The sequence below is a fragment of the Ctenopharyngodon idella genome, chromosome 24, assembly GCF_019924925.1.
Source record: "Ctenopharyngodon idella isolate HZGC_01 chromosome 24, HZGC01, whole genome shotgun sequence".
Classification (NCBI taxonomy): Eukaryota; Metazoa; Chordata; class Actinopteri; order Cypriniformes; family Xenocyprididae; genus Ctenopharyngodon; species Ctenopharyngodon idella.
The window spans coordinates 625,788-648,635 of record NC_067243.1 but is presented as its reverse complement, the minus strand read 5'-3'; the positions used below and the strand labels follow the sequence as shown (position 1 = coordinate 648,635).

Below are 22,848 nucleotides of genomic sequence, written 5' to 3'. Positions count from 1 at the left end.
ACTCACCAACGAAGACAGAAACACAGTACTACAGACTGAAACACTTCTACAGTTCACTGTTCAGGACTTGAAGCTTTTCAAGGATTGAAACGGAGCCAGTTTTGCAGAAACAGCAAATACAAACTTTGAGGCCTCCTTTTTTTCAGCCCTCACTTGTTGTAAGGCATCTAAAGAAAACAAAAACAAACAGGAAGTTAAAACTGCACAATGTTCTTAAACATTTGATCTGTAGTAGTGTACGACTGACTGAAGGTGGGTCATAAATATTTGGAAATGTGACTGTTACAACCCACACAGCAGGAGACTCCTAGGCGGATCCGCATTCAAGTCGCCAAACCCGCGTGACTGTCACATTCGGTTTGGCGCCGCCCAGAGGATCAGCTCAGCCTCCGGGCGGCGCCGTAAATTCTACTGTCAATCAGCAGATCCTGAGGGCTCAGACTAAATACTTGGGGTTTCGAGTCTGACGACAGCACGAGGGCGTGGCTTGTTCGCAAGGTCAAGGATCATGCGCCGTTTACATGCCCCGAAAAGACGGCGAAACAGCCCCAGAGAAACAACGTCGATCTAGGTTACTTAAAGGTTTGTTTAATATTCTCTTTTTTCAAACATGAACGGTCAAATGTCATCAAATAATTACTTACAAAGTTCATTTGTAGAGTGAACGTCCTAATTACGGCTCACAGGATTCAAACACCTGTCTGTGTAGTTTGGTGTTTCAGCGATTGTAAGTGTCTGCTGTTTTAACGTTACTTATCTTAACTGTATACTGAAACGTTATTACATATTGGCAATTGGTAATGTTTTATATGTTGCGTGGTGTCTCAGTCCAGATGCTTGGTGTTTCAGTCTAGATGCTTGGTGTCTCAGTCCAGATGCGTGGTGTCTCAGTCTAGATGCTTGGTGTCTCAGTCTAGATGCTTGGTGTCTCAGTCCAGATGCTTGGTGTCTCAGTCTAGATGCGTGGTGTCTCAGTCCAGATGCGTGGTGTCTCAGTCTAGATGCTTGGTGTCTCAGTCCAGATGCTTGGTGTCTCAGTCTAGATGCTTTTGGTGTCTCAGTCCAGATGCTTGGTGTCTCAGTCCAGATGCTTGGTGTCTCAGTCTAGATGCTTTTGGTGTCTCAGTCCAGATGCTTGGTGTCTCAGTCTAGATGCTTGGTGTCTCAGTCCAGATGCTTGGTGTCTCAGTCCAGATGCTTGGTGTCTCAGTCCAGATGCGTGGTGTCTCAGTCCAGATGCGTGGTGTCTCAGTCTAGATGCTTGGTGTCTCAGTCTAGATGCTTTTGGTGTCTCAGTCCAGATGCTTGGTGTCTCAGTCCAGATGCTTGGTGTCTCAGTCTAGATGCTTTTGGTGTCTCAGTCCAGATGCTTGGTGTCTCAGTCCAGATGCTTGGTGTCTCAGTCTAGATGCTTGGTGTCTCAGTCTAGATGCGTGGTGTCTCAGTCCAGATGCTTGGTGTCTCAGTCCAGATGCTTTTGGTGTCTCAGTCCAGATGCTTGGTGTCTCAGTCCAGATGCTTGGTGTCTCAGTCCAGATGCTTGGTGTCTCAGTCCAGATGCTTGGTGTCTCAGTCTAGATGCTTGGTGTCTCAGTCCAGATGCTTGGTGTCTCAGTCTAGATGCGTGGTGTCTCAGTCCAGATGCTTGGTGTCTCAGTCTAGATGCTTTTGGTGTCTCAGTCCAGATGCTTGGTGTCTCAGTCTAGATGCTTGGTGTCTCAGTCTAGATGCTTGGTGTCTCAGTCCAGATGCTTGGTGTCTCAGTCTAGATGCTTGGTGTCTCAGTCCAGATGCTTGGTGTCTCAGTCTATATGCTTGGTGTCTCAGTCTAGATGCTTGGTGTCTCAGTCCAGATGCTTGGTGTCTCAGTCTAGATGCTTGGTGTCTCAGTCCAGATGCTTGGTGTCTCAGTCTAGATACTTTTGGTGTCTCAGTCTAGATGCTTTTGGTGTCTCAGTCCAGATGCTTGGTGTCTCAGTCCAGATGCTTGGTGTCTCAGTCCAGATGCGTGGTGTCTCAGTCCAGATGCGTGGTGTCTCAGTCTAGATGCTTGGTGTCTCAGTCTAGATGCTTTTGGTGTCTCAGTCCAGATGCTTGGTGTCTCAGTCCAGATGCTTGGTGTCTCAGTCTAGATGCTTTTGGTGTCTCAGTCCAGATGCTTGGTGTCTCAGTCCAGATGCTTGGTGTCTCAGTCTAGATGCTTGGTGTCTCAGTCTAGATGCGTGGTGTCTCAGTCCAGATGCTTGGTGTCTCAGTCCAGATGCTTTTGGTGTCTCAGTCCAGATGCTTGGTGTCTCAGTCTAGATGCTTGGTGTCTCAGTCCAGATGCTTGGTGTCTCAGTCTAGATGCGTGGTGTCTCAGTCCAGATGCTTGGTGTCTCAGTCTAGATGCTTTTGGTGTCTCAGTCTAGATGCTTGGTGTCTCAGTCCAGATGCTTGGTGTCTCAGTCTAGATGCTTGGTGTCTCAGTCCAGATGCTTGGTGTCTCAGTCTATATGCTTGGTGTCTCAGTCTAGATGCTTGGTGTCTCAGTCCAGATGCTTGGTGTCTCAGTCTAGATGCTTGGTGTCTCAGTCCAGATGCTTGGTGTCTCAGTCTAGATACTTTTGGTGTCTCAGTCTAGATGCTTTTGGTGTCTCAGTCCAGATGCTTGGTGTCTCAGTCCAGATGCTTGGTGTCTCAGTCTAGATGCTTTTGGTGTCTCAGTCTAGATGCTTTTGGTGTCTCAGTCCAGATGCTTGGTGTCTCAGTCCAGATGCTTGGTGTCTCGGGTTAGATGCGTGGTGTCTCAGGTTGATGAAAGATGTCAGTGTTTCTCTCTTGTGGCATTCTAGTACAGTGCTGAGGTCTGATTTATTGGTGACGAAGCCAGACACAGTGTTTTTTTAAATGTTCAGCACTTTAAAACAATCAGGGAGCCATTCTGTTCCAAAAGACTTAGGAAGGTAGTCTGTAAGGAAGGACTAAGGGAGAACATTGTGCATTTGAATAGACTTTTGAACTTGAAATGATATATTATAAGATATAATGTACACCTATATGATATGATACACACCTAGAGTATTTCTGGTCTGCCTCTGCCATTATGCACAGGAAACAGAGGACCTAAAAAAAATGTATAAATGTGTAAACAGATTCTTCTTATATCATATATTGTATGTGCACTTATACATTTTTTTTTTAGGTCCTTTGTTTCCTGTGCATAATGGCAGAGGCAGACCAGACCAGAAATACTCTAGGTGAGCTTATAATATATAAAGTTCAAAAGTCTATTCAAATGCACAATGTTCTCCCTTAGTCCTTCCTTACAGATTACCTTCCTAAATATTTTGGAACAGAATGGCTCCCTGGTTGTTTTAAAGTGCTGAACATCTAAAAAAACACTGTGTCTGGCTTTGTCACCAATAAATCGGACCTCAGCACTGTACGAGAATGCCACAAGAGAGAAACACTGACATTTTTCATTGTTTGGTAAGAATGACAATAAGAGATGATTTGGTTGCTTTTATAGAACTGAAGATTATTATTACAATTTATTGTCTTTTCATTGTAGGTCTGATGATAAAAGAAAGAAAGAAAAAGGGCCACATCGTCTGGTTTGGCAGGTGGAAGATTTATCAGAGAATGTACCACTTACCACACGTACCACCTACCTAAGCATTGTTGCAGACCATGTACACCCTTTTATGGAAACGGTATTCCCTGGTGGCTGTGGCCTCTTTCAGCAGGATAATGCCTCTGCCACAAAGCAAAAATGGTTCAGGAATGGTTTGAGGAGCACAACGAGTTTGAGGTGTGTATATATATATATATATATATATATATATATATATATATATATATATATATATATAATGAATGATTCCACCAAAACAGCTTATCTTTGTAAAATGGCACATCTTTTCACATTAAAGGGATAGTTCACCCAAAAATGAAAATTGTCATCATTTACTCACCCTCAAGTTGTTCCAAACCTTTATAAATTTCTTTGTTCTGTTGAACACAAAGGAAGATATTTTGAGGAATGTGTTAAACTGAACAGTTTTGGGGCACCATTGACTTCTATAGTAGTTTTTTTCCTGCTATGGAAGTCAATGGTGCCCCAAAGTTGCCTGGTAACAAACTTTAATCAAAATATCTTCCTTTGTGCTCAACAGAAGAAAAAAATTTATACAAGTTTGGAACAACATGAGGGTGAGTAAATGATAACAGAATTTTCATTTTTGGGTGAACTATCCCTTTAATGTAAAAAGATGTGCCATTTTACAAAGACGAGCTGTTTTGGTGGAATCATTCATTATATATTATACATTTTATTTTTTCTTATTATAAAACTTAAAGGAACACTAAGTGACAGCGAGTCATGCACATTCACAGAGTTTACGGTACGTCAAATACATTGCATCCATTGAGATTAATTGAAATAGTGCAGAGCGAAACTTTCAAGCACTCAGTGTTAAAGACAAAGCAAGTGAAAATATATCTGTGCTAAACTTATACTGGACTTAGCATCTAATTTAAACACTGGCCAGTTAAATGTAATTTATTAACCAATGGCTGATGATAGACATTTAGTCTCCTAGCATTAAAGTTTAATCGCATATTTACATTGTAGTGGGTTGCTTGTTTATCGGCCATCATATTGATCTTTAAGGGCTTTCACACTGTCGTCATCGGCTAAACCACATGCCCAATTTACTTTACTTCCTGTACAAATGCGAACCTGAGTTGCTTTCATATTCACGTGAATCATGCCATAGTGATTAGTGCTACAGTGATTATTAGTTCCAGTGCTACAAAACTCGCTGAGCTCAGACCACCTCCTACAGGTAGTCTCAGGTTCAGTACCCTGGTGTGCTCCAGGGTGTTATAACAGGTTTCACATTATCAATTTTTCATGCGACCTGTGCTCTGTTTAGAACTAAACTGCCAGTGTGAAAGCACCCTTAGATGTAATCTAAAGTTGAACTAGGCCAAATTATGGAAACATTATAAATACTCAATTTAACATTGTAAATAATTGAATGTATTCCACTTATTTACTCAGGAGGTATATGGCTGTGAGGTACAGTCATACTAATGAATTGGGAGGATTCTGGGAATATGGTGGTCTCTGCTCTGCACCACAAAAAGATGCCAGCAGTTGGGGGGCTTTTGTACTACTGGTAAGGCATTACAAAGCTTCATAGCCGCAACTTGTTTCTTTGTGCAACATTTTCTTTTGAATACATAAACGGACTTTTATTTGGCATTAAATATTTTACTTTATCTGTCCAGAATGCTCTTGCCCTGACGAGAGGCATCAGTCCAAGCCATCTGACACAACGCCATGCAGTGGAAATGAGGAAGTTTGTGTACCACAAACTCAAACAAAATGCATTATGTTAAAGGTTAAGGTAACCCAAAAATGACAATTCTGTCATTAATTACTCGCCCTCATGTCGTTTTATACCCATAGGCCATCGTTTATCTTCAGAACACAAATTAAGATATTTTTGATAAAATTGGAGAGGTTTCTGATTCCCAAGAGAAAGCAACATAATTACCACATTCATAGATGCAAACTCCTCACCTTTCAGTGACAACTCACCTTTTTGAGATCAAAATGGGTCACTTATGGGATTTGCATAGATCCAATGTTTTTATGGGGTGGGGGGGTCTGAGATGTGGGAACGGTGAAGAGAGAGAGGGCAAACAGTTTGCAGTTTAGCTCAGTATTGCCGTCTAATCAGCCAATATTGTCTTAAATAGCCATAGCACTTCATCTTTTTATAACATGAGGTTTTGACCAAATGTAGCCTATTCAATCTTGATTTTGGTGAAATGTTGCAACATTTTTTTGTGTGTGTGTGAAATTACAGTTTTGGACATACATGGTAATAACAAATAAATTAAAAAATCAAAGTAACTACAAATGAGCATGTAAAGCAAATATCTTTAAAAAAAACTATGTTCGGAGCATGCCCCCGCCCTAATGTTCTCACTTTTTTTCCCCCTTACCTGTTTGCATCCCTGAGGTCCAGAGAAGTAGTAAAAACATAATAGAAATAAAATAGTCAATGTGACTACAGTGGTTCAACCTTAATGTTATGAAACAAAAATAATGACTTTATTTAATTTCTTCTCTTACCTGTCCTACTCTGTTTACGTTGTAGAGACAGAGAAGTGTTTCCGGGTTCTACATCAGAACGCCGGCTCATAATTGGTCTGCCTCAGTATCACACACATGCGTTGTGTTGCTCATGTGAAGAACATCGGCCAAATTGAGATTCACGTTCTGATGTATAACCTGGAAGCGCTGCACTGTCTCTACAACTGTCTCTGTAATTAATAACAGAAATTTCACTTTTGGGTGAACTAACCCTTTAATGTTTGTTCTTTTCTTCCCTTGAGTGCTTTCCCTACTTTTTACTTTCTCTTTCATAGTGTCACAGCACCTGACTCTGTGTTTACCGTTACGTCATTGACCCCATCTCCAATGTGTTTGCTGCACCGTGGCATAAAATTGGAGTCAAGACACCACTCGCGAGGCCTTCTGTTGTTGTGTTATAGCCTCTGTCTGTGTTTTCTATAGGGACTACAGTGTAGACCCTGTGAGATTAGATTAGCATGTTCCCAGTTTGTGTAACTGTACTCTTGTGTATCTGTAATCATTCATCTTGCCTCTCATGTCCCTTGACCAATTCTCCTCCCCTTCCCAATTTGTTACTCATTTGTAATTTGTAATAACTTTTTTTGCATATGTGTAAATAGTATATTTTCTTTTTTATTTCTATTTCTTCATTGTAAACACATTTTCCCCTTCTCATGCTATTTTCATACCCTTACATATTGTAAATAAATCATTTGCTTGTTCAGACTTGTGTCCTTGCCTTGTACACATCACCTGGTTATGACATATTTGTGTATGTGTCTTCTCCCAAGTTTAATGTTACAACCCTTTACCCCTTGATTCAACACTATCAGGGGTCGTAACAGTTGGTTTTGTGTTCCAGGAGTAGCAGAGGGTTACTTAAGTTTCATTGAGTTTGTTGTTCTCTGGGTGCATATAAATGAATTGCATTCCAAATAACAATTTAACCACACAAAATGCTCTTGTCTTTTGTATTAACATGCAAATTGTGTAAACTTGATTACCTTTAGATATGTTACTGAACACCATGTATTATTTTGTACTATGAATTTGTGTGAGAGACCAGTGAAGAGTGCATGTTTAACATTTTATTGAAACATCTATAAATGCCTCCTAAGCTAATAGATGTGATTGACACATTTAACTGCCTTCTATAAACGTTTACTTTTGAATAAACAGTCCTTTTAACAATACAATGTTAATATAGTTCAGATTTATTACACTGTCATTTGAAGACATGGAAATATTACTTAAATAGGTCTGACATCACACCAGTGAAATACAATTGATCTGAAATTACACTATGAAAAATGTAAGCTGTGTCAAAGGGATTATTAAAATCATTTAATCACCCTCAAGTTGTTCTAAACCTGTGTTAGAGTTTCTTTTGTTGAACACAAGAGAAAATGTTTTAAAGATTTTTGGTAACTAGACAGTTCATGGTGGCCATCAATTGTCTGGTTACCAACATTCTTGTTCAACAGAAGAAAGAAAGAAAGAAAGAAAGAAAGAAAGAAAGAAAGAAAGAAAGAAAGTCACAGGTTTAGAACAACTTGAAGGTGTTTAAATGTTCATTTTTGGGTAAACCATGCCTTTAAGCAAGTCTATATATTCATTTATATATACACTACCAGTCAAAAGTTTGGAAACTACTATTTTTAATGTTTTTGAACAAAGTCTCTTATGCTCAATAAGGCTGCATTTATTTCATAATAAATACAGAAAAACAATACTATTGTGAAATATTATTACAATTTAAAATTATGGTTTTCTATTTTAATATACTTCAAAACATAATTTATTTCTGTGATAAAAGCTGAATTTTCAGCATCATTACTCCAGTCTTCAGTGTCACATGATCCTTCAGAAATCATTGTAATATGCTGATTTATTATCAATGTTGGAAACAGTTGTGCTGCTTAATATTATTTTATAACCTGTGATACTTTTTCAGGATTCATTGATGAATAAAAAGTTAAAAAAAAATATCAGCATTTATTTAAAATAGAAATCTTTTGTAACAATATACACTACCATTCAAAAGTTTGGGGTCAGTCTTTTTTTTTTTTTTTTTTTTTTTTCTTTTTTGAAAGAAATTAATACTTTTATTGAGCACGGATGTGTTAAATTGATAAAAAGTGATAGTAAAGATTTATATTGTTAGAAAATATTTATATTATGAATAAATGCTGTTCTCATAAATGAATCCTGAAAAAAGTATCACAGGTTCCAAAATAATATTAAGCAACACAACTGTTTTCAACATTGATAATAACTGAGTATCAAATCAGCATATTAGAATGATATATTGATATGAATTATATTTTAAAGTATATTAAAATAGAAAACAATAATTTTAAATTGTATTAATATTTCACAATATTATTGTTTTTCTGTATTTATTATGAAATAAATGCAGCCTTGCATAAGAGACTTCGTTCAAAAACATTAAAAATAGTAATGTTTCCAAACTTTTCACTGGTAGTGTAACGTTACGTGCCCTTGACACCAAGCAACAGTGTCACGTGATTTTACAGTATTATAAAACATTATTCGCAAATGCCAAATGAGCTTCTTTTTTCAACGTTTAACATAGTACTATCATTCTTGTTTTAAATGAGTAAAAATGAAACAAACACAACGAGGGCTTCTGCGCGATTACTATAGAAGTTTGCGGTGTTCCGGGAGCATGTAAACGGCGCATGCTCCTTGAACTTGCGAATAAGCCACGCCCTCGTGCTGTCGTCAGACTCGAAACCCCAAGTATTTAGTCTGAGCCGATCCTGAGCGGACCCATGTTGGATCCGCGGACGCGCACGCGCCTTTACTGTAACGGTTGAACCACAGTACACCAAGAGCCGAGACGAGAGTCGTATCAGTGGAGACTTTCTTTGCTGGGACACGGTTGCGCTGAACCCTCTTGAGTAAGTTTATTGATATCATCATGTATATTAATCCCAGATAGCACACATACGTGTGGCCGACTTCGGCCTCATATCTGTAACATCTAATAAGGATCGGCCAGGCATAGGCGCGTGTCTTCAGTCAGTGCTCTATTTCCAGCTCGTCGGCTTTGGGTCGGATCACGACTGCAGGCCGATGCCGCGCTTATCTGTTTGCGCGTGACCATTCATCTCTGCAACCGACGAGAGAAATGGCGACTCCGGCGACATCTGTGGTTTTCAGGTAAGTTTTCACTTTAAGTGAATTAGAAAAATCTTTTGTTAATTCTGTGACACTTAAAAAGTTACTAAGGCACTCGCTTTACTACAGGCAGTTTGTAATCACAATTTATCTGAATTTGTATCCAAATTATCTGAACATATCTCGTCCTCTGCAAAATAAACGGATCAGGTCATAAGCCGGTAATGGTAGATGTTTATTTGTGTAAATGCTGCGTAACTTTGACGTGTTTTAATGGGCGCGCGCTTTGAAAATTCAAACACTGGAGGAGTTACCATGGTAACGCGGCAAGGCAGAAACGGACAAGCTGCAAAATCTCCGTCTCTCGCTGTTGTTTTCTCTGCTTTCGGCTGAGTTTAGTCCCCAAAATCACATAAATAATATAAAAGTGTTCTGGATACGTTTCTTACCTGTAATTGACAGCTTCTGTCGAATATTTACTTTATTGAAATAGTTTATTTTCTTCGAAAAAGTCCGTTAGCATAACCGTTTTCAGAACTGTTTGGCTAATATACTGAGCTCTTATGAAAGTTTGCGTTTTTAATCACATCTTTCTGTGCAGAAGAGAGGCTTTGATAGTTTTGTTAAGGTTTTGTTGGTAATCTGTCAATGGGTAATTGGAAGTGAGCTAATTTATTTAAACTGCTGTACTGACATCCCTTACAGGAAGCGCGAAAATCAAATGAAACGAAATGAAATGATCTTTCATGGTAAACAAATTACCTCGATTACATTTAATGTTTAATAATTTAATACCAATCACATTGAAGAAAAAATGTTCTGTGATTTCAGGAGTGAAAAAATAATTCTACAACACCGGAGGGGGAAGAGCTGCTGACAGAGGAGAAACTTTATGAAACTCAGGTGAACTGAGAAAGCTCATTAAATAACTTAATACACATTTTTTCCACAAAGGGTAACACTTTAGTATGGGGAACAATACTCACTTTAAACTAGTTGCTTGTTAGCTGTTTATCATTACTTATAAAGCAGATATTAATGCCTTATTCTGCATGACCTTATTCTACAACATCCCTAAATCCTACCTGATATCCACCCTTAAACGCTATAACTACCTTACTGTCTATTAATAAGCAACATATTAAGAGTTTGAGGCAAAAGTTAATAGTAAATATGTTTCCCATACCAAAGTGTTACCCCACAAAATATTTTACCTATATCACCATGCATGTTATTTTCTTTTGCAAAATTATTTTTTAATATTACAGTTTGTAAGGTTCTGACATCCAAACGTAAGTAACACAGAGCAATATAAAATGAAGTAAGCCTAAAACAAATTCTGTTAATAAATTTTTGTATATTCTGTATATTCTACTTTCTCTTACCTGCATTTCACCTCTGCTGTAGCTGGTTTGAGTCTAATGAACCTGACATTAAATAGGCTCTGTGATAAACTGTTTATGTTCCTAGATTCTTCCATGCTGATGGCCTGCACTCCTCTCAAAGAAAATCTCAGGCTAAAAACCATATAACCAGTAAGCAAATCCTCAAACATACACTACTGTTCAAAAGTTTGGGGTCTAAGATTTTTTTATGATTTGAAAAAGAAAAGAAAAAAAAAAAAAAAAAAAATCACATTTTAAAATCATTAAAGGGTTAGTTCACCCAAAAATGAAAATTCTGTCATTTATTACTCACGCTCATGCAGTTCCACACCCATAAGACCTTCGTTCATCTTCAGAACACAAATTAAGATATTTTTGTTGAAATCCAATGGCTCAGTGAGGCCTCCATAGCCAGCAATGACATTTCCTCTCTCAAGATCCATTAATGTACTAAAAACATATTTAAATCAGTTCATGTGAGTACAGTGGTTCAATATTAATATTATAAAGCGACGAGAATATTTTTGGTGCGCCAAAAAAACAAAATAACGACTTATATAGTGATGGCCGATTTCAAAACACTGCTTCAGGAAGCTTCGGAGCGTTATGAATCAGTGTATCGCCAAACTGCTGAAATCACGTGACTTTGGCGCTCCGAACAGCTGATTCGACACGCCAATTCATTATGCTCCGAAGCTTCATGAAGCAGTGTTTTGAAATCGGCCATCACTAAATAAGTTGTTATTTTTTTTTTTTTTTTTTTTTTTTTGGCGCACCAAAATATTCTCGTCGCTTTATAATATTAATATTGAACCACTGAACTCACATGAACTGATTTAAATATGTTTTTAGTACATTAATAGATCTTGACAGAGGAAATGTCATTGCTGGCTATGCAGGCCTCACTGAGCCATCGGATTTCAACAAAAATATCTCAATTTGTGTTCCGAAGGTTAATGAAGGTCTTACGGGTGTGGAACGGCATGAGGGTGAATAATAAATGACAGAATTTTCATTTTTGGGTGAACTAACCCTTTAACCCCTGGTTGTTTCAGTGAGAGTGTCTGAAAAGCCTTTAGGGTAAAATAATCAGCAAAATGAGATGAGGTGACAAATAATGTTATATTGTTTGTATTTATGATAAACTATTATGATAACAGGATGTTATGGTCATTAATATATTTTCTCTAGGTCTTTTTGAGTTATTAATGTATATGTATTTTTTACTAATACATTCTTAAATACGTTTTACTAAATATTTGGTAACAATTTACAAGATGTTTCATTAGTTAATGTATTAACTAACATGAACTAACCACGAGCAATACATTTGTTGCTGTATTTACTAATCTTCGTTAATGTTAGTTAATGAAAATACAGTTGTTCATTATTTGTTCATGCTAGTTCACAGTGCATTAACTAATGTTAACAAGATTTTAATAATGTATTAGTATCTAATGTTAACTAATGAACCTAATTGTAAAGTGTTACCAAATACTTAAATACTTTAAATGCTGACTGGTTCAGGGGGTCAACAACTTTAGGCATTTAAGTTATTTTTCACATAAATCTTGTCAGTTTACACACTGCTCATACTCTTAGCCTTTAAAATGTTTGAATTGAATCACAAATACAATATCAGGGGGTAAAGATGTCATTAGAGTTCTTACAATTATGGCTGTGCTCTTGTTACTAGATGAGATGTGATCCCCAGCGTTTGGCGCTGAGATTCTTCAGGACAAGGCCTTGATGCCATGAAGATGGTGAGTTTCCCCAATAGCTGCCACTACCCAGATCAAGAGATTGAACACAACTTCAAGCTGTATTAGTCTAATTTTGATAGGTATATATGTAGTGCTGGGCGGTAAACCGGTTCATACCAAATGCCGGTATTTATTTTTGTTATGAAATTAATTTTGATGATACCACAATACTGGTATGTGTCGCTTAACCAACGTTCGGAACGCGGCGCAGCCTGTCACTAATAAATACATTAATAAATACACTGACAATTCAAAGAAGAATGAGCAAAAATTTAACTGCTTTATTCTTTCTGTGTTAAACTTACGTGTGTCATTTATTCAGAGACTGTAGTGCTCTTAAATGTACTGAAAATATCCTTAGACAGTCTAAATGTTCTTCCGTGTTTCTCCCTCGTTTTGGCAGTTTGTTGTTATATAGGGTTAGATTTTTAAAATGCTTAAGGTGCCCTCAACTCTTTTTTTTTTTTTATCCCTATGGTCATATTTTAATATTCATGTGTCTGTAACGAGTGTGTTGCAGGTCTGTGTTTTATTGATTGTTGTCTCCCCACAGCATCATTTTGTGGGGCTTTGTAAACCTGTATTACCTCTAGTGTGGAATTTTTCTACAATATTCACTCATCATGACAGTAAAACAGGGCATTCTAGTCAATCTACTGCAGTTTTTCCTCTCTCAATCAGTAGAAAATGTGGTTAACGCCCGGTCATGCATAGGGGAAAAAAATACCGTCATATACTGTGAAACTGATATCATTTTGAAAAATACCGTGATATAAATTTTTGGTCATACTGCCCAGCACTAGTTAAGAGTTTATGTAATGTAATGTTAAGAGTTTACCTCCAAATAGAATGTATGTAGGACCCTAACAAACTTAAAACATTACAAAACCACACTGATTTATCCACATACAATATGTGCTCTGATCAAGGAACCATTTAATACCACTGATATTGTTTGAACATTTTGGATGTCTTTTTTTAAACATCCGATAGCAAAAGGCGCAGCACACCTTACCCTGATCACGAATTCATAGTTTACCCACCTCTTATTTTAACCACCACAACCCTGTTTATGGCTTTGTAAGTCATGTTTCTTTTTTAATTTAATCTCCTTAATGCCTATCTCATATATTGTATTGTGTAAGCATACTTGGCTTTGGATGCTACATTCCATAAACATAAACATATCTGTCTGTTTGATTACAGGTGCTGTGAGGAAAAACACGGTGACACAGTCAGCCACGGATGTGGAGGTCACCAAGCACGCAATCAGGTGGTTCAACCTGGCGGCGGATCGGGCAGCGAGGAGACGTGTCCCGCCTCCATCCACACAAATGGAAAAATAAGCAATAAATAATAAATGTTTTTATTGAACTTCTTGTCATTCGCCAGTTATTCATTTTCTGATATTTTAGCTGTGCATTTCATTGAAGGTGTAGCCTAATAGATAAAATATTTTATGTTTACACCGACCTAGGCCTATAAAGCACTAAATTAGGTTTTGACCACAAAATGAATGTAGAGTAGCCTCGCCAACGTAGGCTACTTAACAAAAACAGAATAGGCTATAACCAATAACTTAACATAAATATAAATATCAATTTTATATTTCCATTGAGTTGTGATTACTTTTGTACAGTAAATTCATGTCTTGTCTTGACTTGAACCTTTTCTGTTAGGCCTATTTACAATATTGTTAGGGTAAAAATACAAGGCAATGCAGATTTAAGCTTAGGCCTATATTGCTGTAGTAGCCTAGGCCTAGTGATAGTTTTAGTTTTATCCTATTTTATCCTACAGCAAGAACAGAAGGGATTTTGAAAATGAGATAAACGGGTCCAAAACGGACCCGGGCCTGATGAGCCAGGATTTTTATCAGAGTCCGTTGCGGGAGGTAAGGTTTTAATCGCGGATGCGGAGCGAATGCAGCGCGGAGCCACGGCGGGTCCGCGATCCGCCTTCGTTGCGGATCCGTCACTGCGCGCAAGTGGACGCCGATACGGGTCCGTTTCGCGGATACGTTCCGGAAGCCGCGATACCTCCGCGGCTGATCCGCCGCGGAGTCCTTTTGCTGTGTGGGAATGTACTACAAAATTAAGTGCAACTTGAAATATGATAAATAATAAAAAAAGGTTTGAGTTAAAACACGCTGAATTCAAATGTATGACTATTTAATATAAACCACTATAGGTTGATGTATATCATACCCAGAAGCAGGGCACAAGCTGATGTGACTGAAGTGAGTTGATTCAAAACTTTAACTCCCTCGATCACAATGTCAATGTCAGCAGGCGGTTCGTGAAGTTCTCCCCCTCCTTCAGAATAATGAACACCACCACGAAGAGCTGCTCAAGGTCACCCTCACAATCATCTGTCTGGTTATCCTAAAGTTGTGTACATAAAACAAACAGTTTCATTGCCTTTTGCTAGAATGACTACAAAATAAACAAATTTATACTTTTTCTAAAAAAATATATAACACATGGGAACACAGGCAAAACAAAATTATTACAAAACAGATATTTTCCAGGAAAAAACAACACAAAAGTCACATGCATTTGGGATGGCATAAAGGTGAGTTAATGAACATCTGGTTTGGACATTAGTAATTCATTATCTATTAACAACTATCAGTTTTTTATAGAAATTGCTTACCATGTATTGTAAAGTGTCCTCAGTCATCAAAAAAAAAACATTGAAAAGCTTTAGGTCCTAAGGGGAGAAACATTTTTACAGCATTATTAGCGGTCGATAGTTGTTTGCAAGGTCAATTAATTAGTTGTGCAAATACTACTATTATAATCTACTATTTCTACTACTACTACAAAAAAAATCATGATCATAATTTATACTAAAAAAATCCTAACATTTTTCCCTGGACGAAGCAAAACACCAAGTTAGGCAAATGTAACGTTAGCTCTCAATGTCTTTACTTACAGATTTGGATTTTGGGCAAACATATACATGAAATCAGAGCTAACATGTCAAAGACAAATAAAAGAACAGACAAATATTAATTCAAAAACTTAACTCAATATTATAATGCAGGATTCCCCACAGCCTCGGGCGTTTTCTCCCGCACCACGCGCACTTCCCACCCACAGCATTTCAAATATCTCGCGCTGCTACACGGTAAAGGAGGAATTCATTTTGAATTCGATTAATTGCGATTTTGTTAGGATTCATGTCCACAAACAACTTTAATGAACTATAAATCACACATTCAAACGCTGCATTATCTAATATATTAAAGTAAAACAAATTTCCAAATTCAACCTACCTTTCAGTCCGAGAAAATCGATCGATTCGAGCAGAAAGTTCAAGACTCTCGTGCGTCGTGACATCAGAAAAACGTCTGACGCGGGATCCTTAAAGTGCAGGTGAGATGTTTTAAGTAGTTGTGAATTTACTGTTTAAGTTGAAAGAGTGTAGCGTTATTATAATAATAATGTCCAGCTTTTTCATCTCACTGACTTCAAACTGGTTGGAGTTTATCTACACACAGATAAAGTGTTGGCAGAATTATTTATTTATTTATTTATTTTTTTTTTTTTTTTTTTTTGTGGGACTAGAGGGAAGGGTCATGAGGAGCATGAATGCTAATGTGAATAAAGTGTTGAATGAGGGGACAGATGGATTGACATAGCTTAGTCTAAGTTCCACCAGTGATGAAGCTGACCAAAAATCAACATTGATTCAATGTTGTCTTTTTCAACACTGACAAGCATTGAAATTTCAACGTTGATTCAATATTATTTAGCATTGAATTTTCAATCTCAACCAAAATGATGATTCTGATGGAATTTCAACATTGAATCAATGTCACCTTGCTATCTGGGTCCACTTTTGGTATGGCAAGATGTCTTAAAATGTATTTCTTTTTTCTAACATTTAAACTTAGACCACATTATTAGATTACTCTTTGACTTTGTGAATACACATAAATGACAGCTTAATGAATTTTTTTTTTTTTTTTTTTTTTTTTTTTTTTTTGTGCATTTACAAACCCGATTCCAAAAAAGTTGGGACACTGTACAAATTGTGAATAAAAAAGGAATGCAATGATGTGGAAGTTTCAAATTTCAATATTTTATTCAGAATACAACATAGATGACATATCAAATGTTTAAACTGAGAAAATGTATCATTTTAAGGGAAAAATAAGTTGATTTTAAATTTCATGGCATCAACACATCTCAAAAAAGTTGGGACAAGGCCATGTTTACCACTGTGTGGCATCCCCTCTTCTTTTTATAACAGTCTGCAAACGTCTGGGGACTGAGGAGACAAGTCGCTCAAGTTTAGGAATAGGAATGTTGTCCCTTTCTTGTCTAATACAGGCTTCTAGTTGCTCAACTGTCTTAGATCTTCTTTGTCGCATCTTCCTCTTTACGATGCGCCAAATGTTTTCTATGGGTGAAAGATCTGGACTGCAGGCTGGCCATTTCAGTACCCAGATCCTTCTTCTACGCAGCCATGATGTTGTAATTGATGCAGTATGTGGTCTGGCATTGTCATGTTGGAAAATGCAAGGTCTTCCCTAAAAGAGATGACGTCTGGATGGGAGCATATGTTGTTCTAGAACTTGGATATACCTTTCAGCATTGATGGTGCCTTTCCAGATGTGTAAGCTGCCCATGCCACACGCACTCATGCAACCCCATACTATCAGAGATGCAGGCTTCTGAACTGAGCGCTGATAACAACTTGGGTTGTCCTTGTCCTCTTTAGTCCGGATGACATGGCGTCCCAGTTTTCCAAAAAGAACTTCAAATTTTGATTCGTCTGACCACAGAACAGTTTTCCACTTTGCCACAGTCCATTTTAAATGAGCCTTGGCCCAGAGAAAACGCCTGCGCTTCTGGATCATGTTTAGATATGGCTTCTTTTTTGACCTATAGAGTTTTAGCTGGCAACAGCGAATGGCACGGTGGATTGTGTTCACTGACAATGTTTTCTGGAAGTATTCCTGAGCCCATGTTGTGATTTCCATTACAGTAGCATTCCTGTATGTGATGCAGTGCCGTCTAAGGGCCCGAAGATCACAGGCATCCAGTATGGTTTTCCGGCCTTGACCCTTACGCACAGAGATTGTTCCAGATTCTCTGAATCTTTGGATGATATTATGCACTGTAGATGATGATAACTTCAAACTCTTTGCAATTTTTCTCTGAGAAACTCCTTTCTGATATTGCTCCACTATTTCTCGCCGCAGCATTGGGGGAATTGGTGATCCTCTGCCCATCTTGACTTCTGAGAGACAATGCCACTCTGAGAGGCTCTTTTTACACCCAATCATGTTACCAATTGACCTAATAAGTTGCAAATTGGTCCTCCAGCTGTTCCTTCAGTGTACATTTAACTTTTCCGGCCTCTTATTGCTACCTGTCCCAACTTTTTTGGAATGTGTAGCTCTCATGAAATCCAAAATGAGCCAATGTTTGGCATGACATTCCAAAATGTCTCACTTTCAACATTTGATATGTTATCTATACTCTATTGTGAATAAAATATAAGTTTATGAAATTTGTAAATCATTGCATTCCTTTTTTATTCACAATTTGTACAGTGTCCCAACTTTTTTGGAATCGGGTTTGTATTTAAAGACCGCATGTACCATGTTTTTGTCACTGGTGTTATCTTACTTCTCTGGCAATTTTAAAGGTTTTTTATGAAATATTATTTCTCTTTTTTTTTTTTTTTCAGCACATGCAGTCAGAGTTGCAGAAGAATAATGATAATGCAAAAAATAATGTAACCCAGACAGTCCATAGAAAAAAAATCTTTTTGGCATATTTACCCTTCTAGTAAAACTTTTATATGTGAAAAAAAGAGACAAAGATAAAAAAAAATTCAGATAAATAAAATGTTTTATTAATTATATTAGTATGCAAATTACTGCAGAAAAATATACCTCAATCCATCAGAGTTTAAAAGTGATGATACCACTAAGTTGATGAGAAGATAAGAAGTTGAAGATCCAAATTCAGTCTGGGGGACTCGCCATCTTTCTTTTCCATCAGCGCGGCTTGATGAATCCACACCATGCACGTAAATCACAGCAGAAAAACTTCTACACGTACAACAAAAACTGGCCTGTACACACAGGATAACATTTTTAGAAAACTCATTTTTAACTCTGTTTCAACAGTATTCACTCTTCACACCAACATTTAACGTTCATTTACAACGTAGGCCATACTTCACCTACAATGAACATATCACCAGAGGTGGAAAGAGTAACAAAATTTTGTATTCAAGTAAAGTTACTGCTACTTCAGTAAAATTTTACTTAAGTACAAGTAAAGTTACCAGTAAAGTAAAAAGTAGCTCAGAGTAAAAGTTACCAAGTTACTTTTTTAACAGCGGGGGTGGGGTGGGAGATTCTAGTGTAGTTCAAATAAAGACAAGGGAATATGAATCTCAATCTATTTGTTTTTAATTGAAGGAACACCTTTACAAATGAAAGTGCAATAATAAAAAATGTAATAACCTAAAACATGATGATCATATTAAACACTGACTGATTGATGTTCATTTAGATGATCTAGTGTTATTAGTGTTTGTCTGTGATCAGTGTTGTGTGTGATTGTGTTGTATGAGCAGCTGCAGTATCTCTCAGCTGTATCAGTGCATCACTGTGACGTCTGACTGACCGAGGTTTTTGTACCACTCTTTATCACTGTGTGAACACAGCTTTACTGTTGATGCTGTGTGCACTCTGACAGTAATAATCTCCTGTATCTTCAGTCTGGACTCCACTGATGGTCAGAGTGAAATCAGTTCTGGATCCACCGCCACTGAATCTAGATGGAGTTCCAGTATGACGGATTGATGCTGCATGTATGAGGAGTTTAGGAGCTTCTCCAGGTTTCTGCTGGTACCAGGCCATACAAGTATATGAACCTGTACAGCCATCAACCACTGCTGTGTTTGTTTTGCAGTTTATAGTGAATGATTCACCAATCTGAACCATTTTTACAGAAGGAGTCTGAGTCACAGTCACCTGTCCACTGAAACCTGTTAGAAGCAGGATATTTGTGTTAGATTTACTGTTAAAGATATTATTATATTTAGCATTAAATTTTGTTTAAACATTTACCTTGAATACACACAGTCAGAGTCCAGATGAAGAAGGTGATTGTGTTCATTGTTGTTCTTTTGTCTTGTGTGATGATGAAGATTGTGTTCTGTTCTGCTCTCAGTCATGAAGTGTTAAACTCACAGCACTATAAACACTCTCAGAGCACTGAAGCATGTGTGACAATGCAAAGAAGTGGGCAGGATTTACAACAGACAAACTAATATACACTAGAATTACAGAATGATCATTTACATTCTGACTAATGTTAGTTTTAGTTAGTTCAGTAGTTTTATTTTTACTCTGACTATTGAGAAACTGAGGATGTGCAGATGAACATCTATCCCATGTAGGAGGGGACATTCTCATGGCCTTGCACACCATTCCCTAAAAGTTCTCTAAATGTGACGGAAATCCTGAACCTTCACATTAGAGATGTTTGTAAAACATCCTCTTTTGGTTATGAAAGTGCTGCAGTTCAAGTTTCTTTATATGACTTTAGAGGGACGTTCCATATTGGTTATTCTATGGTCACATAAGATCGTTACAAAGAGGACATTTGGGACATTAACAGAACGTTCCCATACGGTTCTCTGTTAGTCAGATGGGGATGTTTCATTCGGGACCGTGCTGCTCCTGAACCTTTTTTGAAACGTCGTTTAAGAAGCACCCATTTCACCTATAGGTGAATTGAAAATTTCTCATAAAAATAATAAAAAATAAATTACATTCAAATAGTAAATCCTTACTATCTGTAATTTCCCTATATTTGTGGACCATTGGATACCTGGTGTTTCTTTAAACCAATTAAAAAGGTCCTGGGTGGCATTTACGCCCCAATGGACACAGTCACTTCCACATTTTTCCTCAGGCAGCCTATTTACATCGGCGCGGCATCGGAAGTCATTGTATTTAATATTAATATTATGTAAAGTAGTTTTATTGCACCATAATCCATTGCTACAAACTCCTGTACAGTAGGTGGCGCTATGCACCTGATAAGTCATGATTGCAATCCGCCAAAAAACTAAAAGAAGAAGAAGAAGGAAGTCATTGTTCCTTACGCAGAGCTTTCAAAATGATAGAGAAGATGACTTTTCAGCTTACAAGAACATCGCTGGATTACTGTAAATGATCATCATCATGTTGCGAGTCTGTCAGCTGTCACACCTAAATGGAGAAGATCATTAAACATTTCAAGTTACATCAACAACTTTAGGGTGAGTATTGTGCTTTGTCTACTAGCGAATCTAGTTATTAAAGTTGACTTTGACATGCTAAAATTACTTGATTTTGAGTCATTTTACTTGATTAGCTAGATTTAAAACCTTTTCAAACTTTCAAATGCAGATTGACCACCCAAATCAAGACTAGGCCTACATGGTATATCAGCTGGTATGTACGGGTGGGCAAGGGGTGGGTAATATGACCATAATATGATAAATTTTATAATTGTATAAGTTATTTTTGTTAGGCTATATAAAAAGAAAGAAGCAAATTAGCAAATTACAAATACAATAGTCAATAGCCTAAACTCTTTTTTCAGATACAGTAGGTTTATTTAACATTTATTTAACATCTTCTGTTGTTTGATTTACATTAATGACAGACAGGTATTTAATTGGGCTGCTGAATGCATGTATGATATATACTGACACATATCCAGTTTTTACCCACCTGTTTACGTCCACTTGAGCCATAACCGACTGTATTCACGCGAGATACTCCAGACGATGGACATTTTGACATCTCTGTGTGTGCGTGTATTTGACTATTCAGGCACAAGGAGATCTGATCGCGCACGCGAGAGAGCTTCTGTAGTCATTCAACGCGATTCCGCCAATCGCCTTCACTAACTGCAAGTTAATCGATAAAGAATTGTGATTGGATTGTAATTTTGTCTTGATTGTAATTTTAATTGGCTACCTTTGATTAGGCTGTAAGCTGAAATTATATTCAACCCGCAAAAGTGGCTGTCTTACCCGCCACAGCTGAAATCTACCCACATTTGGTGGGTTGGTGGGTGTTAATGTCAAGCCCTGTGTATGTGTATATATATATATATATATTATTGTTTTATTGACCACAATATCATTGATGATGATTGTTGTGAGGGGCACTTTTGGTTCATTTTGAAAAAGGGCAGGGGCTCGTTATTTGAGCACATTTTCACTGAAGATTGAAGTCTGAAGCTGCAGGTTTTTCTGTGAATCATGATGATTGAGCTTCATATGAAGAACAGAAGATCATTATGAGAAACTCCACAACATCATCCATGATAAAAGAGGTCAAAGGTCACCTCAGAGGTCACAGATCATCAAATATATTTCTTTACACAGTGTTATATCAGCACACGACAAGAAAATGAATGAGAAATATAGGATATAAAGTCAAAATGAATCATGTCTGTTGTAAATGAGATCAATAAACTCTTCAAATGATCATGAAAATAGTTACACTTTTTCAAGTGATAACAAACATTTTGAATAAAAGTGTGTTTGTTTTTCCTTTTTTAGAAGCATTTCATCCAAACTGAATGTTTGAGTGTTGAGAAGATCTGAGTTTCTTCTAATATCAGTGTGTTGAAGTGTTGTTTCTCTCTCTCTGCTGGAGTTTGTGTTCACTCGAGTGGAATAGAGGTTTTTGTACGACCGTTTCATTAGATTGTATCACTGTGGTGCACATTCGGTGGAGGAACTAAACTGGTGCTCGGTAAGTCGGTCTATTTATTTCCTTTTAAACAAATATAATTTAGATTTTTAACACAAGAACAACATTTATTAATTATAATTAGTATTATATATTGTGGTAATGCCTTACTTGGATGCATGTTATAATGCCTTATATCTTGTCATAAAGTATTGAAATATAAAATGCATTATAATATTTCTAGATTCCTTGTTAGATCTGAAACTGGTTGTTTGTCGTTTTTTAATGCATTATACTTTCTCAAGTCGTGACAATGAATAGATTATATTATTATGAGGTATAATGTGGTTACATTATTCACAGTATCAGACATGCATTATGATGTGTATTAAAATACATAATTCATCAAAAATACTTGGTAACATTAACTTAAAGTGCTGATGTATAAAGCATTATAAACATATTCGTAATGTACATTATAATTCATTATATATTTTCATAAATAATTATAACCAAAGTTAAAATGCATTGTAATATTTGCAGAATCTGAAATCGCTTTGATTTAAGTTATTATAGTTTCTAAAAGAGTGTTCAATTAATAAGCTTTAAAATGTATTACAAATATGGTTACAATTATTCATGAGATCAGTGCATTATAAGGTACATTAAAAAATAAAATTAAATGCATTATAA

The 22,848-nt window shown here is 37.0% G+C and overlaps 2 long non-coding RNA genes across 4 annotated transcripts; both read left to right on the top strand.

Moving 5' to 3' along the window:
- Positions 1 to 276: 276 nt before the first annotated feature.
- On the top strand, positions 277 to 5,409 carry LOC127506583 (uncharacterized). Of its 3 annotated transcripts, XR_007928049.1 has the most exons (6): positions 453 to 582; positions 3,185 to 3,239; positions 3,339 to 3,471; positions 3,554 to 3,793; positions 5,048 to 5,165; positions 5,278 to 5,409. It is a non-coding gene; the product is annotated as an uncharacterized LOC127506583 (long non-coding RNA). The 3 variants fall into 3 exon arrangements; XR_007928048.1 differs by having other exon boundaries at positions 277 to 582; positions 3,185 to 3,471; XR_007928050.1 differs by lacking the exons at positions 3,185 to 3,239; positions 3,339 to 3,471 and having other exon boundaries at positions 282 to 582.
- A 3,505-nt stretch (positions 5,410 to 8,914) lies between these two features.
- LOC127506584 (uncharacterized) lies at positions 8,915 to 13,797 on the top strand. Its single transcript, XR_007928051.1, has 5 exons — positions 8,915 to 9,319; positions 10,109 to 10,180; positions 10,748 to 10,812; positions 12,359 to 12,425; positions 13,632 to 13,797. It is a non-coding gene; the product is annotated as an uncharacterized LOC127506584 (long non-coding RNA).
- The last annotated feature ends 9,051 nt before the right edge of the window (positions 13,798 to 22,848 follow it).